Source organism: Hemiscyllium ocellatum, chromosome 17 (assembly GCF_020745735.1).
Source record: "Hemiscyllium ocellatum isolate sHemOce1 chromosome 17, sHemOce1.pat.X.cur, whole genome shotgun sequence".
Lineage (NCBI taxonomy): Eukaryota > Metazoa > Chordata > Chondrichthyes > Orectolobiformes > Hemiscylliidae > Hemiscyllium > Hemiscyllium ocellatum.
This window is the reverse complement of record NC_083417.1, coordinates 52,438,250-52,460,654: the sequence shown is the minus strand read 5'-3', so window position 1 is coordinate 52,460,654 and position 22,405 is coordinate 52,438,250. Positions and strand designations below refer to the sequence as shown.

Here is a 22,405-nt window from a genome sequence, read left to right as displayed (position 1 = left end):
GCTTAAGGGGCTGTGTGTCCATGGTTTGGGAGACAATCAAATTTTCACTGTTCAGTGTCACTGAAATATCCTTCAAATTTCGTTAGTATTATTATAAGTTGCTGAACTTTTGCAAATTTAAGGACAGGTACTGAATTTTGACCAACCATTTGGGCTTAAAGACCCACGAATCTATAACAAAAACTTAAAATATTGCAAACTTATTAAAGAAGTCACTATTTATTGCAGGTTGTTTCTGTTGGAAGTCAAAAATATAAATTCTCATGCCAACCACAAAATTCTTATGTACAATGATTAAAATTCAAAGCAATTGAAACTTCAGATACTGTATAGTATAAATCAAAACAGAACAATTTTAAATGGGATTTTATGCACAGAATATTTTCATCAATAGCTTGAGTGCACAAACACATCATGCATGCAGACTGTTGTATCAGAAGCATATCAAATCAGAAGTCCAAATTGATCACATTGGGCAACTGCAGAGTTTTCTATTAAGAACTAGGAGCTGGAGTCTACTACTATTATTTAATATGACTATGCCTGATCTCATCTCATCTTCAATTCCATATTCCTGTCCACTCTCCATAATCCTTCGACCCATTATTAATTTAAATCTAACTCCCCTTAAATTTACTCAATGTCCTGGCATCCACTACACCCTGGTGCAGTGAATTCCACAGATTGAAGACATTGAGAGAAGCATGTTCTCATCATCTCCAAATCTGCTATTGCTTATCTTGAAACAATGGCCTTAATAGCCCCATGAGGAAACATTCTCTTCACATATCCGTTAATATCAAGTTTTACCCAATTGCCTCTGTATAACCAGAACAGAAAATTTCTGATAATAACTCAACAAGGGTGCATTTGAAGAAGGGAACTGCAATTTGCCAGGTACTCAAAGTACATTTTCATCTTGCCAACATTTGCTCGATGTCACATTCAGTTATCATATGTCTTCTGTTTTACCACCTCTCGGCTTCACCACTTGTGTCTTTCAGATGTGTCATCAGCCAAACGTGGAGGAGGGAACCTTTTACCTCCAAGCAGCCCCCCTTTCAGTCTGCTTGCAGCTTCAAAGAGGTCATGGAACTTGTAGTCTAGCTGCAGATTTAAAGCATCCTGGCAGCCTGCTGGGAATCTGGAACACATCAGCAGAAGTCTCTCCTTGTGAGATCAGACCATTGATGGAATGGAACACGGATTTCTGACTACCTGGTTGATTGGGAGAGCAGGTAGTATGGATTGCCACTTGTATGCATCCTGCACATGTGCAACGCTAAAGATGCATATTACACAAATGCCTGCTCATTCCCAGGAGTCCCATCACAAAATTACTGAAATTTTCAGTTCTGGCATATGGTCTATCAGTGGCCTGCCTGTGCAGTTAACTAGAAGATCCTGGATATGTTTGTGTCTGTCTGCTGGAAGAACTCAGAAGGCATGTATTTGGAGGTGGTGGTCACTTTAATGCAAAGTCATTGGGTTCAAAGAGCAGGTCTTCACCAGGTAGGCAACAGATGTGACAGGGTAACCTCAGAATCTGCAAGAGGTGAAGGAAGCCATGCATCTGCCTGTACAAGTTGCTACTCCTCTGCTGACATCCTACAGGTAGAAACAGCACATGGTCACTGTCAGTCTTCCAGACCCTTGTTCAATGTCAAATCTAATGAAGCTCCAGCCCTTGGTGCCACTCATTCCGTTCTTGAATCTTGTACCAAAAGAGATTTTCATAGTGGGAAATCAAAACCAGTTGTGAACACTATAATGGTGTATTTTTCAGATTTTTAGTGAATTGCCATTCTTCTCTCATCTTAGTTTCAATTGTGTGTAGTTTCAGAATACCTGGGAAACTCCTGCACTGCCCACACCAACACCACCTGCCCGCTGGGAGGGAGTTACATGCAAACAGCCAAGGTTGCCAGAGTTAAATGTGAACATCAGTGTGTTGGAACAAGCTTTTTGGATTTCTCCAACAACTTTAACTCCCCCTACCTGAACCCTATCACGGTGGAAGTTCAGATTTGGTCACAGTCAGGATTTTTTTCTAACAGGAATTGCACAGTTATAAGCCAAAGCCTAGAACACAACAAACAGGAGAACACCAAAACAGTGAGTCATCTAGGACTATTCTTTTCTGCTGCACCTATCAGATTTTTTTTTCAGAGCAATGTTGACAACAGCTTGGGAACAACATATCAGCTTGATAAGGAGATAAATGGAAGACAACTCAGTACCTGTGGGCCTTCTGCAATTAATCAGGTGATGCAAAGGAGAAGGAATGATGTCGAGAAGCTGGTGTTGGACTGAGGTGGACAAAGTTAAAAATCACACAACACCAGGTTATAGTCCAACAGGTTTATTTAGAAGCACTGGTTGTGATGAAGGAGCAGCACTTCAAAAGCAAGTGCTTCCAAATAAACCCGTTAGACTATAACCTGGTGTTGTGGGATTTTTAAAAGAGAAGGGCAAAGCACAGATTTGTTTCTCTCAACCGTAGCAATTTGTTAACATTTTCAAAAGTTTCTAAAGCTGCATACTGATCAGTGGTATCTGTTTTGGCAATATAGCTATAAAATCCTTTTGAAAATTAATAGTAGTAGGTTATTTCACAAGTAGTCTGTCTGGATAAGGCTGAATATTGTAGGCAGACAAGTGGCTTTACTTTCAACCACTGACATAGTTCTTACATTCTCACCTACATTTCAAACCTTCCAGTCTCATGCAACATTCATGATGCTTAATGAAGAGTTCAGGAGGGTATGTCAGCTGCAGCTGCTATACCTAATAATGATGTGCCAACTTAGTGAAGCTACAAAACAGGATGACTTCAGTTCCAAACAGCATAGGTACGTGAGATAGACAGAGCCGAGTGATTCCACATTCAATAGGTCAGATCTAAGCTCTGCAGTCCTGCAACATCTATTCACAAACAACAGCAATTAATCAGTTCACCAGAGGAGGGGGGTCCACAAATATCCCCGACCTCAATGATGAGAGAGCCCAGTTCCTCACTGATGCATTTGCAACAATGTTCAGGCAGAAATGCCAATTGAAAGATCCATCTTAGCCTCCTTCATAGATGCCAGTCTTCAGCTAATTTAATTCACTCCACATGATATCAAGAAAAAGCTGGAAGGGTTATGGGACTGGACAACATTTTGGAAATAGTATTGAGGACTTGTCATTCAGAACTTGGAGCATCCCCAGCCAAGCTCTATCTGACAATCTAGAATAGCCAACTCTACCAAATACCACCTTATCGATCTATTCTTTATCATATAGTGTTGGAAAACATCATCAACAGTACTGTCATGAAGCACTTGTTTGCAATAACCTATTCACTTACACTGAGTTTAGGTTCTACCAGGATCACTAAACCCCTGACCTCATTAAAGCCCTAGTTCAATCATGAAAGCCACATGTCACAGTGTGGCATTAAGGAGCCTTAGCTAAACTAGAGTCAATGAGAATTGGAAAATTCTTCAATAGTTGGAGTCATATCTAGCACAAAGGAAGATGGGTGTGGTTGTTGGAGGTTACTCATCTCAACTGCAGGACATCTCTCCAGGAGCTTTTTTTTAGAACCTCTTACACTCCTGTTATTTTTTTCCAGGATGTCTGGCCCTCTTTTTTTTTTACTTTTTAAGTTTCTTAAAACTTTTAACTTCTGTAATGTTTTTCTTCTTATTTTCCTCACACTACCGCCTAACTGCGGTAGTGCTTATTTTCCCCCAGCACCCATGTCGTATGTGTGCAGATATTGGACTCAGCAAAGAACAAGTGTGTAAATCTTTATTTATATTCCACCACCAGGAAAAAAGGAAACAGCCAAGTGGCCAGTGACAAGCAGTGCCCTTCTCGACAAAGGGCAATGCTGTGTGATCAAAGAGTGAAGGGGAGTGGCAGTGGTTAAGTCAAAATAGAGTTGGAGGAGGAAATAAAACATTCTACTCCCTGCGGTGCCCATCTCTCCCAGAAAATCCCAAGGGTGTTGGTGGACACCACATGCTCCTTCTTCAGGGGCACCCGGCCTCAGGGTAAAATCCTAGGCCTAACCACCTTCAGCTGGTTCATCAACGACCTTCCCTCCACCATAAGGTCAGAAGGTGGAGTGGGGTGGGGGTTCACTGATGCACATCATTCAGCACCATTCCCAACCCCTCAGATACTGAAACAACTAATGTTCAAATGCAGCAAAATCTGGACTGCAACTGGGTTTAGGATAACAGATGGCAAGTAACATCTTGGCCATTACCATGTCCAACAGGAGAGAATCAAACCAATACCTGTGATATTCAATGGAATTGCTATTACTGAATCCTTTACAGTTAACATTCTGAGGGACACATTGTCCAGAAACTGAACTGGACAGCCTTATAGGTAATGTGGTTAGAACAGCAGGTCAAAGGTTAGGAATCCTGCAGGCAGCAACTTACTTCCTGACTCGCCAAAGTCTCACCACTATATAGACGGCACAAGTGAGGAGAGTGATGGAAACCCTACACTTGTCTGGATGAGACCATCTTCAACAACACCCAAGAAGCCAGACACCACCCAGGACAAAGCAGCCTACTTGACTGGTACCACATTCACAAACCTTAATTTCCTGCACCACTGATGATCAGCAGTATTGTTTACCATTCAAAAAATGCAATGCAGAAATTCACCAAGGCTCCTTAGACAGCACCTTCCAAAGCCACAATCTCTACCATTGTGAAGGACAATGACGTCAGTTACATTGGTACACCATCCCTTTCAAGTTCCCCTCTTGATATGGAACTATATCATTGCTCCTTCAAAGTCACTGGGTCAAAGGCCTGGATCTCCTTCCCCAACACTGCTGTATGTCTACCTACACTAAGTGAAATGCTGTAGTTTAAGAAGGCAGATCACCACCCAATTCTTGAGGGCAATTAGAGATGGATAATGAATGCTGGCCAATGATGCCCACATCCTAAGAACAAATAAAAATAAATTCATAAATCAAAAGCACCAAGGGCTTCCTGTCTTCCATTCTTTAATTGAAGATGTGGGCTCCATTTTACTGTAATCTTAAACACCTGAAAAACAAAACAAAAATGGAAATTCGGTGTTGCCCACGCTTGCTCCTAGTGTGAAGATAATGATGCAGGCATAACAGGGGCTCAAACCGGGAAACTTGACAGCAGTCGAAATGTTTGCCTTGGGCCTCATTGGAATGAGTTTTGTGGCACGCTATCACTTCACTCCTCAGCTCACCTGTTTGACTTCAGGCCAGTGATACAACTTGATAGCTGTCACACTGGGGGAGGGGCTGACAGGGATACTGAGCACACTGCTCCTCCTGACTCTACAGCAACATTTTAATGAAAAAGTTTCATTTTCATCACTTTCTGAAGGGCAATTAAGGATAGGCAATAGATCTGGGCCTTGCCAACAACTCTCACTTCATTTGGAAAGAATCATTTTCCAAATTTGTTCTTTAAATTCATTCACGGGATGGGGGCATTGCTGGCCAGGCTGGCATTTTTGGCCTATCCAGAGGGCAGTTAAGAGTCAATCACATGACTGTGGGTCTGGAGTCACATGTAGGCCAGACCAGGTAAGGATGGTAGTTTCCTCCCCTCGAGGACATTAGTCATTACCAAGCTGGATTTTTCCAACAGTTGACAATGGTTTCATGGTCATCATCAGACTCTTAATTCTATATTTTTATTGAATTCAAATTCTACCAGCTCCCATGGCAGGATTCAAACACAGGTCTCCAGAATATTACCTGGGTCTCTAGATTAACAGCCTAGTAATAAAATCACTAGGCCATTGCCTCCCCATAATGCGTCTGATCTATTTAGAATATACAAGTAACTGGCCCTGGGCTATTCTGCCTTGAAATGTGTCACCACTGCACTGTTTAGTTCTGCAAAGCTTTGTAACAATGTCCACTCTTAAGTTAAATTGACAAAACAGATTTCCTTAACTCATTTGGTGCGGAGACAGATTTTCAGCAGATTAATATCAACTCTGTGAACACATTGCGAAGCACTAAGAATCTTCACAAAATGGCCACAAAACCCCCAATAATATGGAGAACATCTTTCAGCAGGTTAATGGTCATTTAGTACTACTGTTCAAATTGAAAAAGATCTACAACTGCAACTAGATCCTTACAAGAGTCATGTTTATTATTGCAATGAAAGCAATGTTTTTAAAAGGGAGACCCCCTTGAAAAAGTATTTTTTGTGTGTTGTGTGTCTCAAAATTGTAACAATCATTATTTTAAAATTAATCTATGATTACACTGCATATACTGCACACAGGAAATCAGCATCATGCTGTACACTCACGTTTCCCATTCCATACACTATCTTTGGCTGAGAGAGTCTAATTTGCCATTAAGCATTAGGCAAAATTACTCTGTAGCTTGTCCATGGCAGCTTTCCATGAGTGTTTTCCTACTGATTCTCTCTCATTTCCTTCCAATAGGGAAACACCTGGTTTTGCTTAGTGCATCCTCATGGAAACACAGCTGACACTAGCAGCACAAAAACTAAGCAAGAGGTCACATTATAAATGGCCACGAGTTGTTCTTCCAGCAGACTGTGCCACCTTCAAAAGAACAGAGTCAAAAGATTAAAAAGTAGATTATTTAATTTCCTACATTTTACATACAAAACAAGGTGTGATGCTGTGAAACCGAACACTTTGCATTTCAAATAAGTTCATATTTGGTTGCTTCCAAAATTGGGTGCACAGGGTGGCTATGACATCCAGTGTGTGGTCCCCTTTCATTCTGGAAACTTTACTGATTCACTTCAACTGAATGTTGCACTCAGCCTGACTGTTAAGTTATTCTATGCCTCTCTGCAGTGGAGTGGGTGTCTTTGAAGCCACGCAAAGACATTCAAAATTGAAAGCCATTGAGCCTTACTACCCACAATACTGCTTGCTTGGCTTTTCTATGTTCTCTTAGTGCCTGGCAAAGCAGGAGGAGAAATTGGGCAATCTTTCTTCACATTATTGCAGTTCTCACTCTACACAGTCTGCAGAACAAACAATATTTCTTCCCCTAATGTACTGTTTCACTAAACACTAATCCATGTTCTTCTCTTTGATTTCAAATGTTGAGACCATGGAGATATAACAGCCACTTAAGAAGAGGCCAGACTTCCTGAAGATATGATCATGTTTGTTCTGACCCTAATAAGCACCTATTTGGAAATTTATACTACACATATTTTAGAAGCTAGGTTACAAGGTGACTCCCTCGGCTCAATTCTGCTTCAAGCACCTTCCAAACCCATGACCACTTCTACCTACAAGGACAAGAGCAGCAGGTACTTGGGAACACCACCATCTGCAAGTTCCCCTTTGAGCCACTCAGCATCCTGACTTGGAAATATACCTTCACAGTTGTTGGGTCAAAATCTGGAATTCCCTCCCTACTGGCATTGTGGGTCAACTCTCTGCAAATGGACTGCAGCAATTCAAGGAGGCAGCTCATCATCACTTTCTCAAGGGCAAATGGGGATAGATGATCAATGCTGGCCAGCCAGTGATGCCCAAGTCCCACAAATGTAGAAAAAAATATATAGGCCAGAAAGATTTTGTCACAACTGCCAGCTCACTGCCAAACGAGAACACCTTTCATTCTGCAAAAGAAGCAGATACAGAATTTAAGCATGCTGAAAGCGGCTGAGAGACACATAACAAATTCACGGTGCGCCATGCAGATAGTCACCAAGCTTGCGGACTTAACTTCAGCCAAAGCTTCACGGATAGTATGGAAAATATTCCACCCAAAATGGACCAATTGGTCAGATCCAGAACCACAGCATCAGCACGTGCCTCGGTGGAGGCCACTACACTGGGGACCAAAAGTGACATGTCTCCCACAACATCACATTACCCCTGTGATGAATCCTCTTGAAGGAGTCTGGGAGGATCACTTCCCTCATTTTATAATTCTGTTCATGAGGTGTGATATTACTGGCAAGGAGACTACCCTGGAGGAACTGCTGCTGAACTGCTTAGGTGGGTAATTTCAAACATTGCAGTTAACAGTCAATCAAATCCATCCTGGCACTACTAAATAGGTTCACAGATTTCCTTCCCTAAATCCAACATTAGATAACCAGATGGGTTTTTAAGGCAATCCAGCGGTTACGTGGTTAACATTATGAAGGACTATACAGCACAGAAATAGATTATTTGATTCAACTAGAACATGCCTCTCGATCCCGATCCCATTTTTTCTCATCTAAATATATAATCATAACCAGCTCTTCCCTTCACCCTCAAATAGCTCCAAATATAATTATTCCATATTTAGTTAGTTAACTAACTTAATTTCCAATTGCCGTGGTGGGATTTGAAATAGTCATTGGATCATTAGCCCAGACCTCAGGGCTACTAGTCCAGTAATTCGATCACTGTATTATCAAATCTGATCCCAGTAGAGTCCAAGGAAAAGTCACTTACTGTCTGATCTCCCATTTTCTGTATGTTGGAAACAGACTGAAGACAGTGAAGTCATCATATATAATTTCTGCTTCTTCAATATTTAAGATCTAGTACCTTATCCTCCAACTCTAACATTTGTCTTACAACTGTCATGTTGTTATACATCACCCACAAACCATTCATCAGCACTCATAGCCCTACAAATCACACACAGCAATTTGATACCAACAGAATTCCCAGACACTCCTTACCTCAGGCCATCTCAGCATGGTGACAAATGCTCTCATACAACCTGTTAAACTATCTGTATATTACACTCAGTCTGGAATCAGCATGATTTTTTGAAGCAGCTACTTTTTCACTCAATTTGAACATTTGTAAGTGAAATTGCTTACTTCAAAAGTTAAAAATCACACAACACCAGGTTATAGTCCAATAGGTTTAATTGGAAACACACTAGCTTTTGGAGTGCCTGATGAATCACCTTATGAAGGAACGGCGCTCCGAAAGCTAGTGTGCTTCCAATTAAACCTGTTGGACTATAACCTGGTGTTGTGTGATTTTTAACTTTGTACACCCCAGTCCAACACCGGCATCTCCAAATCTTGCTTACTTCAAGTTTTGGTAAGGAAAACTCAGAAAGGCAGAGTTTGAAAGAATATTGTGTTCCGAAGAGTGATGTTGGAACTCAAAATGTTAACCCTGCTTCTCTCTCCACAGATGCTGCCAGATCTGAGTTTCTTGAACATTCCGTTTTTATTTCAGATTTCCAACATCTGTAGTACTTCGCTTTTAGTCAAACGAATATTTCTTCTCGAAGATTGTTAATTTTCTGATTGAAACTGCAAACTAACCTCAGAGTACTACAGGGCTCACATTCAAGTTACTCTGTGAACTTAATACTTTGAATATCAAGTTTGTTTTTTTTCCCAAAAATATAAATCTTGCATTACAAAAAAAAAATAAACTCATGTGAAAATTTTGATTTTCTCTTGCTCCTCAAGGGGAATATTATTTAACATATGGCTTGGTGAATAGGTAAATAAAGTTGACTGCGAAGGAAACAGTTTAGAAATGGCAAACTGTCATTTGTAGAGTAAAAGATAGAAGTACTATTCAGGTGGGAAAACTATAGGCTAGCTTTGGTACATCTCCTACAGTAACTAGGTTTATTGAAAGCAAATGTTTTCTTAGAGAAATCTTATGCAGAACGGCGGATGTGAATATCTTTCACTGGCAACTCTTAAACTGACATCGGGGTAAAATAACAACATTCTGTACAGAAGGGTGAGGGTTTCCGGATAAATCCCCCCTCGTTCCCATAGCAACTAAACTCTCCACTTCAAGTCAGAACAACATTTCACGACAACCTCAATTTCAAGCAAAACGTCAAGGGATTAGAAAAAGGTTCAAAAGGTTAAAACAAAATACACAGAATAAAAAGTATCGCAATTAGAATACAAATTACACTTTAGTTTTGACAATCTGCACGTACCCCTTGTACTTCGGGGGTGTGGGTTAATACTCAAGTTTGCAATTTTTAACAACAAATAAAAACTTAAAGAGAAGTTTTGCCAGACTGCCGAGCCAAGAAATAAAATAGGACGTGATGTGCTTAAGGCACTATTTTGTGTGCGTCTCCTGGTCACAGTGAATTTGCCCATTGCCTGCTCTCATCCCACGCAAAGCAGTGAATTACCACTTTGTAAACAGTAATTACAGCCGCTCCCCTGTCACCTCTAACTCTCATTCACTGGGTCATACAAAGCTCTGCAATGCTAAAGTCACCACCTGCAACCTCCGGCGCCGCTTCCTGAAGATAATGATTTCAAAATTATTTTCACAGCTGAAAAAGGCAGCTTACCTTTCACTTCCAGACCGAGCAAGACAGGGGGGTCACCGCGGACAAATAGCTCAATGGCGGTGCCTCTCTCTCACAACTTTCCAGTTCGCCAAGAGGGAAAAAAAAACGAGGTCTTCAGAAAATCCCTGTTGCAGCTGTCAAACCGCACGCTGAACTGCCAGGAATCGGTGGAGATTGATCAACTGGGCAGGCAGGACACAGGACCAGGGGGCTCCTCCTCACAATGCACCACGCCCCACTACTCTCTAGCTCCTTATTCCTGTCGGGAAAAACCAATTCAACATCTGAATCCAGTGGAAAACGACGTTATTTCTTTGTTGTCATAGTCAAGATGGGCGGACATTTCGTCTAAAATCTCGTCAGATAATTCTTGAAGAGTACAACACCCCATATTAAAGTAAATGAGAAATTAGTGGGTTGATCGAAGTGGGCCAGTTTTGGATTATTTTTTAAAAATGCGAGATTGAAGGAGAAGCCTGTTCACCACGTAGCTGGGACAACCAGGATCAGGACTTAAATGTGACAGAGACAGCACCAAGACTGGACTAGTAATCCATAAGACTCCAGGGTCATGTTCTGGTCACCCAACTTCAAATCCCAACATAGTAGATGTTGGAAATCTAATTCAATTAAAATCTGGAATTGAAAGTCTAATGATTGTTCTAAAAATCCATCTGATTCACGAGTGTCCTTTTGGGAAGGAAACTGCTCTCCTTACCTGGTCTGGCCGATATTTGACTCCAAACCTACAGCAACATCGTTAACTCTTCACTAAAATCTGGACTGGCCAAACTTTTAGTCATGTCACCACTGAGGAATTAAACTGAACGATCACCTGGCACTGACTAAGGTACAGAACATGACGACAACAACAAAGTCCTGTTGACCCTACAAAGTCTTCCTTACTAATATCTGGGAGCTAATGCCAATTTGTCCCACAGACTAGTCAAGCAACAGCCTGACGTAGGAATTATACCTTACGATGTCTCAGCTAAGAGAAAGTGAGGACTGCAGATGCTGGAGATCAGAGCTGAAAAATGTGTTGCTGGAAAAGCGCAGCAGGTCAGGCAGCATTCAAGGAGCAGGAGAATCGACGTTTTGGGCATAAGCCCTTCTTCAGGAACCTGCTCCTTGGATGCTGCCTGACCTGCTGCGCTTTTCCAGCAACACATTTTTCAGCTAATGTCTCAGCTAACCCCATCACCATCGCGGAGTCTCTCACTGACAGGACAGACCCAGCAGGAGATGTGATTGCACAGTGGTAAATGGCTGGGAGAGAGTCCTCAACATTGACTCTGGACCCTATGAAGTCTTGTAGCATCAGATAACACATTGGCAAGGAAATCTTCAGTTGATTACCATGCTCCCCCTTCCTCGGCTGGTGAATCAGTCGTCCTTCATGTTGAAAACTACTTGGAGAAAGCACTGAGATTGGCAAGAGCACAGAATGGACTTTGCGTCATAGACTTCAATGGGGAGAAAGTGAAGACTGCAGATGCTGGAGATCAGATTCAAAAAGAGTGGTGCTGGAAAAGTACAGCCAGTCAGACAGCATCCAAAGAGCAGGAGAGTCAATGTGTCAAGCATAAGCTCGAAATGACATTCCTGATGGACTTCATTGCCCACGAGTGGTTTGGCAGTAATGAATGTCAAAGGACATAACTATTAGCTTGGGTATGCAGCAGCTGGTGAGGGAACCAACAAGTGGGAAATACAAACTTGACGTCAGCCTCACCAATCTGCCATCTGTAGATGCATCTGTTCACAATAGTTTTGTTCAGAGTGACCACCGCACTGCCCTCATGGAGAGAAATCCCTGCCTTCACATTTCCTCCTTCCTCTTTGTTGGCATGTCCCCACTCTACCATTACCATCAAGCCAGAAGATCAACCATGGTTCAATGGTGAGTGCAGGAGGACATGCCAAGAACAACAGCTGGCATACCTAAAAATGTCAATCTAGTGAAGCTACAAACAGGATTACCTTTTGTCAAGCAACAAAAACAGCAAATGATAGAATAAGGCTACATACTTCCACAACCAAAGGATCAAATCAAATCTCTGCAGTCTTGCTACATCTGGTCGTGAATGATGATGGACAATTAGACAATTCACTAGAGGAGGAGGCTCCATGAATATCCCCATCCTCAATGATGTGGGTGCCCTGCACATTTGTGCAAAAGATAAGGCTGAAGCTTTCACAGCAGTCTTCAGTCAGAAGTGCTGAGTGGATGATCCAACTCATCCTCCTCCAGAGGTATCCAGCATTATAGATGCCAGTCTTCAACTATTTCAATTCATTCTATGTGATCTCAAGAAACAGTTGGAGGCACTGGATGCTGCAAAAGCTATTAGCCCTGACAGCATTCCAGCAATGAAGACTTGTGCTCCAGAACTTGCCGTGCTCCAGAATTTGCTGTTCTCCATCAAGCTATTGCAGTACAGTTACAACACTGGCATATCCAACAATGTGGAAAATTGCCCAGGTATATTCTGTACACTAAAAGTAGGACAAATCCAATCCATCCAATTACCAACCTGTGTTTACACTCAATCATTAGTAAAGTGATGGAAAGTGTCTATTAAGCAATCGACAGTGCTATTAAACAACCTGCTCACTGACAGGTTTAAGTTCTGTCAAGGTCACTCAGGTCATGACCTCATTGAGCTGAATTCAGGAGGTGGGGTCAGAGTGACTGCTGGTGGAATCAAGACTGTATTTTACCCAATGCAGCAAAACTAGATACAAAGGCATTCAAGGTAAGCTGTCCTCTGATTGGAGTCATACCAAGCATATAGGAAGATGATAGTGGCTGTGGTAAGTCAGTCATCTCAGCTCCAGGATATCTCTGCAGGAGTTCCTCAGGGTAGTGTTCTAGGCCCAACTATCTTCAGCTGCTTCATCAATCACTTTCCCTCCATTATAGGTCAAGAAGTGGGGATTTTTGTGAATAACCAAACATTGTTCATAACCATTCACAATTCTTGAGATTCTGAAACAGTCTCTGTCCGAATGCAGCAAGACCTGGACGATATCCAGATTTGGGCTAACAAGTGGCAAGTTACATTTGCACCATGTAAATGCCAAACAATGACAATCTCTAACAAGGATCATTGCCCCTTGACTTTCAATGGTATGGCCATCAGTGAATCCCCAGAATCAACAGACTAGAAACTAAATGGACCAGACTGGACTGCTAGGAATTTTGCAGTGAGTAACTCACCTCCTGACTCCCCAGAATCTGTCCACTATCTACAAGGCACAAGTCAAGAGTATGGTAGGATACTCCCCACTTTCCTGAAAGAATGTAGCTCCAACAACACTTGAAGCTCGGTCACTCAGGACAAAACAGCCTACTTAATTGGCACTACATCCACGAGCACTCAGTAACAGCAGTGTGTACCACTACAAGATGTACTGCATAAATTCACCAAAGCTCTCTGGTGTTCATTCCAAACCCATGACCATTACCATGTAGAAGGACAAGGGCAGCCAATACGTGCAAGCACCTGCAAGTTCCCCTCCAAGGCACACACTATTCCTGAGTTAGAAATATATTGCAACTCCTTCAGTGTCACTGGGTCCAAACCCTGGAATTCTCTTCCAAAGCAGCAATATGAGAATATATACACCAAATAGAATGCAGCAGTTCAAGAAGCCAGCTTCACAAGTGGGTAAGTGATAAACATTGGTCTAGTCAGCAATGCTCACAATCCACGAATGAATAAAACAAACATCTTCCATTTTGGCCAATATATTAAAAGTAAAAGATAAATGTAACAGTTCCTTGAGGAAGGACTTAAAAGTGAAGTTGCAATTTAGAAAAAAATGGAAGACTTGTATTTACATTGCATGAGCCACTGAACACTTTACAGCTAATAAATACTTTTGAAGTGTACATTGTAACAATATTTTTTATTCTTTCATGGTATGTGGCATCATTAGCAAGGCCAGCATTTATTGCTCAACATTAATTGCATTGCGAGGCTTGCTAGACTACTTCAGAGGGCACTTAAGAATCAAACACATTACTGTGGGTCTGGAGTAACAGATAAGAATGATATATTTCCTTCCCTAAAGGATATCAGTGAAACAAAAGAACTGATGTTAGTCATTATGGTTACCATCATTAAAACTATCTTTTTATTCCAGATCTTAATTAATTGAATTCAAATTCCATCAGTTAATGTGGTGAGATATTGAGGCATGAACCCATGTCTTCAGCTTTGACAAAGGGTCAGATAGACTCGAAACATCAGCTCTTTTCTCTCCTTACAGATGCTGCCAGACCCTGCTGAGATTTTCCAGCATTTTCTCTTTTGGTTTCAGATTCCAGCATCCGCAGTAATTTGCTTTTCTTCAGAGCCACTGTCTGAATGTCTGGATTGTAGTCTAGATTCATAGTCATCCAGCATAGAAACGGACCCTTCGATCCAATGAGTCCATGCTGACCATGTTCCCAAACTAAACACGCACCACTTACTTGTGTTTGCTCTGTTTCCTTCCAGACCTATCTTGTTCATGTACTTATCTAAATGTCTTTTAAATGTTGTAACTATACCTGCATCCACTACTTCCTTTGGCACATCAAGTCACACATGAACCATTCTCTGTGTAAAAACGTTGCCCATCATGTTCTTTTTAAAACTCTCTCTTCTTAGCTTAAAAATATGCAGCCTAGTTTTGTGTTTCCCCCACTTTAGGAAAAAGACCCTAGGTATTCACCTTATCTATGCCCCTCATAATTCAGTACCACTATACAAGCCTGCCTCCTGCAACACCCTTTGAAATGTAGCAACATAACTTCCAATTTGCATGTAATAAATACTTCCAAAGAGCAATGTAGCAATAATCAGAACTTGTGATCTTGATTGTGGGATAAATATTGTCTGGATCACCAGTAATAAGTCCCTGCTTACATTCAAAATAGAGCCAAGGTTTTTTCACATCCACCCAAATAGGCAGATGGGGCAATGTTTAACTTGTCCATCTAAGAAAGCACCTTCTACACTGCAGCACTCCCTCAATATTGCATTGCAACGTCAGCCTGAAGCAGACCTGAACCAGGAACATTATAACTCAAGAAGTGAAAGTGCTACTAATATCGTGTTGGATGACACAGAGTGAGATGTATGAGATGTATTATGGAAAGAATATTTACTCTAGATGTTTGCAATACTAATCTTATACTTTTGAACAATAATGTGATGATGGATTAGTCATGTGCAATAAAACACTGCTATAGTGGCTAAAATGAAGATACATTGAGTTCAGAACAAAGCAGTTTAAATTTTGGCTTTCTGTTAAAGCCATTATTGCAGTAAATATGGGAAAATGCTACATTTATTTTCTTTTTAACAATCTTTTCATGCCCAATTACTCTGCAATTCTTGTTTCTTTCTTTTTCACTGCTAAAAACTCTGACTCCAAGTTAACTATTGGTGAATAATTATTACAATGATAACCTTTGGTGAGTAGTTAAGCAACTGGAGGTTTTGTACTGAAGCCCAATATATCTTCAACTCATTATAGAAAAATGCATTTTCAACAAGGGACAACTGGAGAGTAATAAGGAGTAGGCACTCAACTAAATCAGTATGGTTTTCACCTAGACTTTGCTAAACAGGATTCCTCAACTAATTAGATTGACAAACTTCACTTTGTCATAACATAAATAATTAGCAGATCATCCGTTAGCTGTTTTTATGTCCTCACAGTTTTTATTACTGGTGATTATAGAGGGTGGGGCATGAGGTTGAGCTATCTAGTGAACCTGGACATCTGAATATCTCTACACTCCTGTGCTGCTGTGAGATCTGAATTTATGGCATCAACAGACATGGATACCTTTGAGAGAAATTAAGGAGCAATTACTGAATACAAATTATTAAAAGTATAACTTTGTGCCAGTCCTGTTTGACTCTTCTGTGTAAATATTCTACCCCTTTCTATGCTGAATATTCATAGAATTCTTATGGTGTGGAAACAGACCATTTAGCCCAAATAATTCTTTAAACATTTTATTTGTTGATCTAAAATATTTAGTCATCAATCACATTGTTACTTTGGAAGAATTCTTCTGATTTTTTTCTGGGTTATTTTAATATCATCTTTCATTAAAACTAATCTGCATGAAAATGAACAGAATCTTGGTGTTTTAAACAACTTAGTTTAAGAATTACTAAAGAATTACCATCCCTGAAACTCTATGCTATCGTGTTTGAAAATTTCAAACTTAGTGCAAATTTCACCCATGGTTGACTAATGACGGTCTGTCCAGCACAAATTGGGATAAAACCTCTTATTTTCAATATTATATCTAAAGAAGATGAACAATTTAACTTTTATAATTAAATTTAATGTTTCAGAAGTCTTTAATGGCTTTTTTTCTTTTCTCACTAACATTATTCATTGTATATGCCAGGTAATATAATGTTGAGCCTTCATTTCATGGCTTTGGTCTTCACGTCTCTCAGTCCTTTAGTAGAAACATTTACTTAGAGACAAACAGGTTTCTTTATGTTGTGTAATGACAGACTTCTGCACATGTACACAATTTCCATAACTTCGCTTAAAAAGTCTGTCCATGTTTCTCTGACCACTGGTCGTCAACATCTTCCCTGATCACTTTTATCGGTTTGCTGTGACATGTGAGGCATGTAACAAATCAAGCCATGGAAACCTCTTTGCCCTTTCTTGTCTCTTGGGAGCTTCCATCTCAAAGGTGGCTGTCACTTTTTCAGGACCCAGCTTCACTCTATCAGGTGTGTAGACCATTCTAAAAAATTCAGATTCTATCACCTTCTCAATCCATGTGTCTGCATTTAGCTTGATCCCAACTTTCCTGGTTCTCTCTGTGACTTCTGGATGTTGAAAGGATGGTTCTGTTGTAGGAAGTACTAGAATCAGAGGACCTAGTTTAGAAATAAGGTGTCTCTTCTATTTAATATGGATTTGAGAAGAAAGTTCTCTCGTAAAGGGTCAGGAATAAGCAATGGAAGCACAATTGTTGAATAGTTCTAAAACAGAGATTGATAGATTCTTGATTGACAAAGGAATCAAAAGGTTATTAGAGTCAGTGGGAATGTAGAATTTAGGCCACAGTCAGTCACCATCTTTTGAATGATGGGTCAGGGTTGACAGGCAAAATGCCTACTCCTGTTTCTAAATTGTATGTCCATACAGATAGTAGCCATGATCTTTTTATATATAACACTGAGCTGGGTATAATCAGCTGCATCTTCTGTACCATTATATCCCTTAGACATCTCATTTATTTTCTCTGGAGCATTTTCTGGCTCATTTTAAAGCAAAAAGGTATACTCCGTAATAAGCACCATCCAAAATCTGTGCTGCATGTTGCCAACAGCGAATATTCCTTGCCAACCTTCATGTTCCAGTAGCCATTTCTAGCATCAAACATGCTGAAGGTTTTTGCCCTGCCAGTATGTATGATCTATTCCAGTGTTGGAATAGGGCAGAGTTTTCTCCTCATTGTTTGATTACAATTTTTGGCAAATTCATAACCATCTATTTTACATCTCTCACCAGAATGGAATTTACTTATTTGGTTAGTAACTCCATCTATCTCATTCTTTTCCTCCATTTCTTGGAGCTCTCGTTCAACCTTTCCTTTTAGTTCAATTGGTAGTTCTTGTGGGAATCCTTGTTGGATCCATAGTGATATGATACTCAAGATCTTCAAAGTATACAATTGTTTTATTAAAACACTTTGGATACAAAAGTACATCATCCTTCTTGCTTTTGATTGGGGGATGCTTTTAAATGGATTTATTAATCTTCAACCTCTGGTGTCACCTTCGGTTCATGACATGAAAGATCAGCAGCAGCTCCTCAATCCCAGGAAAGTAGAGTCTATTTTGGTGATGTAGATTGTACAGCTAATGTTCTTTTCTTTATATATTCCTCCAACTCAATTCCATTGTATATCAATAGTATGACATTATTTGGTTTTAGACCACCTTCCTCGGAGTAACTACTTTCTTTCAAACTTTTAGGAATGAGCTTTTTGTATTAGTGTTATTTAGAGTTTCAGTTTAAAGCTTTATAGCCATGGGCTTATTTCTCACCTTCTTTCTGACCTGAATGGTTAGCATTTATTTTTTTTCTCTGTGAACTATTAGATCTAGACATTTACTTTAGGTGCATGAATCTCATTTCCATTCTGTTCTCAAATTCACTGCATGAATTCCATAGATAGTTTTGTTTCAGCATGTTCATTCTCTTCATTATGGGTTGGTGCTATGCACTCATTATTACAGCTATTGCCTTGGAGGTGGCCACTCACCTTCAAACTTTTTGGTCTTTCACAGAAACTAATATATGATGTTTTCTGCTGACACCCCATTGTTTTGTTGTACCCATAAGTTTGAAATAATCACACATAGTGGAGCTTGATGGAATGTTTTTCCAGTTCTCCAAGTTCTATGGAAATAATACATTGTTGCCTTGGCACAGTTGTGAGCCATCCTGGATACTGATGTACACATTCACATAAAATAATCCCCAACTATTTTTATATAAACATTTATAATATGCTGTTAAAGTCAGTTCTTTAGTTCTAAAAATCGTATTCAGCTTTCATTCATTTTCTGCAACAATAAGACTCCATCTAGCTGGTTAACAGCTGATAAAGATTTTTAAAAATGCATTGCCTACACGTAGTGGCATTTTGCAGAGGATCATGTATTGGATGTCTTAAGAAAACATAAAGATGGATAAATCTCCAGGACCTGATCAAATATACCCAAGGACATCATGGAAAGATGGGGAAGACATTACAAGGCTCCTACCAGAAATATTTATATCTAACCACAGGACATATGCTGGACAACTGGAACATGGCTAATGTTCTTTTATTTAAGGCAGGCTGTAAGGAGAAGCCTCAGAACTACAGATGTGAACCTGACATCGGCAGTGGAAAAATTGTTGGAGGTGATTCTGAAAGATAGAATTTACATACATTTGGAGAAACAAGGACTAATTAGGAATAGTCTGGTTTTGAGAGGCAGATCATGTCTGACAAACTTGATTGCATTCTTGAGGAAGTAACCAAGAATTGATGAGGGCAGAATGGTAGATGTTTACATGGACTTTACTAATTAGTGCACCATGGAGCACTAAAGTTAGATCAGGGTCAGCTTGCCAATTGGATACAAAATTAGCTTCATGATCAGAGACGGAGGGTGATGGGTCGAGGTTGTTTTTTTGGACTGGAAGCCTGTGGCCAGTGATATTCCACAGGGTTGGCCCTGGGTCCACATTTGTTTGTCATATATTCTCATCCAAATCATTGATATAAAAGAGGCACAATTAGTAAATTTGTGGATGACACCAAAATTGGTGGCATAGTGGACAGTGAAGAAGGTTATTCAACAGTACAGAGATTTTGATCAATTAGGTCAATGGGCTGAGGAGTGTCAGATATTGCATTTTGGTAAAAAAACTAAGGACCTATACAATTACTGGTAGGGCCCTGGATAATGTTGTAGATCAGTGACACCTAGGCATTCAGCTACATATTTCTTTGAAATTTGTGTCACAGGTAGACATATGATTAAGGCAGCATTTAAAATTCTTGCCTTCATTGTTCAGACCACTGAGTGTAGAAAGCTCTGACACCAAAGTGAGGTTGCACAGGACATTGGTGAGGCCTCTTCTGGAGTAGTGTGCACAATTCTGGTCACCCTTCTATAGGAAGGATACTATTAAATTGGAGAGGCTTCATAAACGATTGACCAGGATATTGCCACGATTGGAGGGCTTGAGTTATAAAAAATAAAAGGCTGTGACCTTTTCATTGGAGGCTAGGAGGTTAAGGGGTGACCTTAAAGGTTTATAAAAAAATCATGAGGGACATAGCTAAGGTGAATAACAAGTCTTTTCCCAGGGTGGGCGAGTTGAAAACTAAGGGGCATATTTTTAAGACGAGAGGAGAATGTCTTAAAAAGGACAAGAGAGCCAACTTATACTGAGAGTGGTTCATGTGTGGAATGAACTATCAGACGAAGTGGTGGATGTAGGTTCAGTTATAACATTTTTAAAAATACGACTTGGAGGGATATGAGATACAGATTGTTCTGCTATAATGTGCATTTTATCAACACGATTGACAAAATTGTGGACGCTGTTTGGAAAATGTGAACTTTCTACTGAGCAGGTATAGCAATTTTCTAGCAATCTTGTACAACTCGATTTTCTATAGAGCTGGCCGTATTATAGCAGAACGATCTGTAGTTTAGCTCGGGAACGTGGTCAGCATAGACTAGTTAGATTGAAGGATGTTTCCATGCTGTATGACTAGCATGAATTTATATTTGCATTAAAACACAAACTCTAGCCCCTCATCAATTGATACCAAGTAAAATAACTGCATTAGCTGCTTGCCACATTATGATTTAATTTGTTTTTTTTAAAAAAATTAAATTGCTGATCTTGACATTTGCAATACAAACTTTTCTTTGTAAACAATGCTGAAAAGATGCAGATCACAAACTAGTGGTTGCTAGTTTCATTTGTGATGCTTCTTTCAAGCGATACTTATAGGATACTATGGGGCCAGGCTCGACTCCTGTTAGCTCTTTAACAGTAGTGCTCCTGGAATGTTAGCATTTATGTATCATCAGCAAGGAACTATGTTTGCTGCTCTTGCATAATCTGCATGGTCTACAGAGTTTGGATACAAATATCAATTAAGGTGCTTGAACCAAGTCCAATTGGAGAAATTAAACATATCAAAAGGAATACTGATACAATTTCTCAAAGAACTTGCTAAACAACTGTATTTGTATTATTTTTATGAATTACAGCTGTCCTGTATCCTTGACAATTTTCAGGGGAGTCGTGTTACAGAACAAGTTACTGTGAGTACTACTGTCGGTGGGACCTTCAAAATTAGTGATGTTAAAATTAGTAATACGTCTAACTTTATCCATTATTACACTTCACCCTGAATTCTTGCACCAGCGCAGATAACTGGATATTTTCTGAACACTGAAAATATGTCAATCTGCATTTAGCTAGGCATCATGTCAATTTCTTTGAAACACTGGGGTGGTATCTCAAGTGAATTGCACAAGACAAATCCTATTGTAAAATCCATTATGTGAGAACCATGTCTTTTTATTTTTGTGCCCTTAAAAACTATAGGCTGCAAGGAAAAAGAACTGTTTCTATACAAATGTTTTTCAACCAATTTGTCTGCATGATTGCAGGGCTAGAACAAAGCAGCAGACAGACTCGGGCCTGGTGTGGTCAGCATGGCACAGATCTTCAGCCCAGTAGTGTGGGGACAGCAAGATCACATGTGGAAAGCTCACAGGGTGGAGACACTGCAGGCTATAGAAGGACTGTAACGTTTAACTTTATTTCTTTTATCTTTCTAAAATATACTATGAAGAACCATAATGTAGAACTTTTAGCTTTTCGCTTTATTGCTATTTTTGTACCTAATCTATTTTCATAAAAGATTTGTACCTCGTTCTTTGCACTTAAGATGGCACCATGTGTGGTGATACTGTACATGTTTCACTGTATATTATGCTTTGTTCTTGAATGTGACAATTAATCTAATTCTAATGTCACAATATGGAGTTCAATAACTACTGTGAACGCATGTCTGTGGACAGTCAGTCCATCAGGATCTGAGGAATTATTTACAATTGAAGCTGACTGGTTCTTAGCTAACGGAGCAGATAGAAATATACATAGAAGGCTGTGCTGTTTCCCAAGGAGAAGCTGCATGTTGTTTACAGTAAAACCTCAGTTTAAACGAAGAAAACCATTTACTGTGAGCAGAGACTTTTCAATTGGTAAATTGAAACTGATCAGACACTATCTGATAAGACACTTTCCAAGTAAATCAGTCAGGTGTATTTCCTGTAAATCAGTGTAAGCTTTGACGAAAAGACAAGTGAACACCAGAGACCTAGATAAAAATAGAAGCATTTCCAATCTGGAATTAGGAAGCAAAGACACTGAAATAACTTTCCAGTTTTATCTACTTCTACCAATAATCTATTTTTCCTACTTGTTTGTGCACATATGAGGATTTTATAAAGGATTTAGAGTTTTAGC

At 39.9% G+C, this 22,405-nt stretch overlaps 1 protein-coding gene across 2 annotated transcripts in view; it reads right to left on the bottom strand.

The window, feature by feature from the left end:
* ripor1 (RHO family interacting cell polarization regulator 1) overlaps positions 1–22,405 on the bottom strand; it is a 325,031-nt gene that overhangs the window by 300,583 nt on the left and 2,043 nt on the right. For both annotated transcript variants that reach the window (XM_060838161.1, XM_060838160.1), the window contains exon 2: positions 10,310–10,568. The gene's annotated coding sequence lies outside the window, so the exon portion shown is untranslated. The remainder of the gene's footprint in view (positions 1–10,309; positions 10,569–22,405) is intronic.